The 2500-nt window shown below is 47.1% G+C and overlaps 1 protein-coding gene across 1 annotated transcript in view; it reads left to right on the top strand.

Moving 5' to 3' along the window:
* Positions 1 to 2500, top strand: part of LOC122252036 (uncharacterized) — a 20596-nt gene that overhangs the window by 13953 nt on the left and 4143 nt on the right. The gene's annotated exons all lie outside the window — the stretch shown is intronic.

Here is a 2500-nt window from a genome sequence, read left to right as displayed (position 1 = left end):
TCCTTACCTTACAGTTCAAATTTATCAGTAGTTTCAGTTTCCATTTTCTTGGTTTTACTAATAATCAAGTCCAGTCTTGCATCTTCACTATCAGATTTGACCTCAAACACGAGATTTTCCAGCTTGTTAGAACTAGTTTTCAAGAAAGTAGTACTGATTGCAGATAAAGTAAAATTTAATTAGTAATATGGCAACATCTAGTTAATAATTATGGTAACTATCTGTCCGTCCTTTCCCATTATAGGGAAATATAACAACTAGGGACCGTTTACAGAAGGTAATGGAGATGTTTCTGCGTTAAAGAAAAAGAATCACAACTTCTGGTTGATTGAAAAACATAAAAAAAAAAAAAAAACTAATCTCCCCTAAAAAAAATTGCGAGACACTTTTCTTTTGGCACATTTGGTCAGACGTTTTTTTTTTCCAAGCCAGACCATCGTAGTTAACAAATAATGATATGAATTTTGATGTAGAATCTAGATTTTGACAGCCCGGGCCATTTTGATTTTCGTGTGTAAGAATATCTGTCAGAAAGTTTGTGGTCTGAGAAAGAGAGACGAAAATAATGATTATATTAGGGGAAGAAGGAAAATAGAGAAAGAAAAAGATAATCAAAAGAAAGAAAGAAAAACAAAACAAAACAAACAAACAAAAAAACAAACAAAAGAAGCGGAAGAAGAACAGGAAAAGATAAAAGAAGAAGAAGAGAATGAAGAAGAGGAAGAACATGAACAGAAGAAAGAGAAGGAGAAGAAGACGAAGAAAGGGGAGAAATAACGAAAAAGAAATGAGAAGCCTTCCGTTCACTCACCAGGCTGAGTTAGGGCATAGGCATGGGCGGCGTGGGGGGGTTGGAGCATAGGCTGACGTGGGCGGGCTCGGGCATGGGCGGCGTGGGGGGGGTTGGAGCATAGGCTGACGTGGGCGGGCTCGGGCATGGGCGGGCGTGGGCGGGTTGAGCCATGAGCGGACATGAGTAGGCTGGAACATGAGCGGACTTGGGCGGGCTGAATCATGGGCGGACTAGGGGCATGAGCTGGGGCATGGGCGGACTTGGGGCATGAGCTGGGGCATGGGCGCGACGGCATCTCACCACAGGGGAGATATTTCTGAACCCTGACCGTGACTCGCTCAAGGTAGAGCTCTAGGGCTAAGACGACCACCACGACCACCGGCGCGTAGCAGATCCCTTCGGCGGGGAATTATTGCTTATTGTCCGATCCCCTTCGAGAAAACAGGGCAGTTGGGGTAGCGGGGGTAGGGGGGAGGGGGGAGAGCCATCTAGCGGCAGGTGACCCGGTGCGGTTTGCGGTTTACTTCCACCTGCCAAAGCTCAGGTTAAACAGCTGCTGTAAGAAAGACAGCTGCCGGGGAGGTGATTGAAGGCGCTGGCTTGCGTTTAATCTTTCGTGTGGAGATGGTGAGGAGGAGGGTTTTGCTGTACAGGAATGTGTTCGGAAAGTGTTCGTACATGATTGCTGAGGTTAGATTTATGCTCTTCTCTGCCCCTACTCTGCTCTCTCTCTCTCTGCCCCTACTCTGCTCTCTTTCTCTGTCTCTCTCTCTCTCTCTCTCTCTCTCTCTCTCTCTCTCTCTCTCTCTCTCTCTCTCTCTCTCTCTCCCTCTCTCTCTCTTCCTCTTTCCGTCTCTCCTCCCTCCTTCCCTCCCTCCCTCCCTCCTTCCCTCCCTCCCTCCACTCTCTCCCTCCCTCCCTCCCTCTCTTTCTCTCTTCCTCTTTATTCTCTCTTCCTCTTTATTCTCTCCCTTCCTACCCCAACGTACCCTTAACAAAGCAATTCCAAAACCGCACAAACCGTGTTGACAATTCACCTCAAGATATTCCCCGGAGGCCGACCCCCCCCACCCCCCCCGGTACCTCCGCCCGCCCAAAGCACAGGTCATTAACGCTTATTTCTAATCCTAAGCTTCACCTACAGCACTCATCATTAACGCTATTTACTCCTAAGCTTCGTGTTCTTCGTTCTTCTCCTTATCCTTTTTCCTCGCAGGTGTTCCGTCTAGCGTAAGCGCTCTCTCCGTAAAGCCTATTATCTTTTTCCTTTGTGTATGTCCCCCTTTTCTAAACTTGACCGACGGTAGGTTTGTGTGCTGTGGTTGGTGCGGTCGGGGTTTAAGGGTGAAGCGAAGGGAGATTAGGGTGTAAGATTCGGGGAGAAGGGAGGAGGGAGGAGGGGAGGGTGAAAGAGTGAGGGAGGGAGATGAAGGGATGGTTAAGAAAATCTGAGGAAAGAGAAAGAGAGAGAGAGAGAGAGAGAGAGAGAGAGAGAGAGAGAGAGAGAGAGAGAGAGAGAGAGAGAGGAGGAGATTGGTACATAAATGGATACAAGAGAATTGATATGTGGTTATGGAAAGAGAGAGAGAGAGAGAGAGAGAGAGAGAGAGAGAGAGAGAGAGAGAGAGAGAGAGAGAGAGAGAGAGAGAGAGAGAGAGAGAGAGAGAGAGAGATGTACTGATAAAAGTTGAAGATTGATCTAAAAAT

This window comes from Penaeus japonicus, unplaced genomic scaffold, assembly GCF_977035675.1.
Source record: "Penaeus japonicus unplaced genomic scaffold, GWHDUDI00000001_assembly GWHDUDI00000007, whole genome shotgun sequence".
Lineage (NCBI taxonomy): Eukaryota > Metazoa > Arthropoda > Malacostraca > Decapoda > Penaeidae > Penaeus > Penaeus japonicus.
Note: the sequence above shows the minus strand (reverse complement) of the source record. Positions and strands in the feature narration are given on the sequence as shown.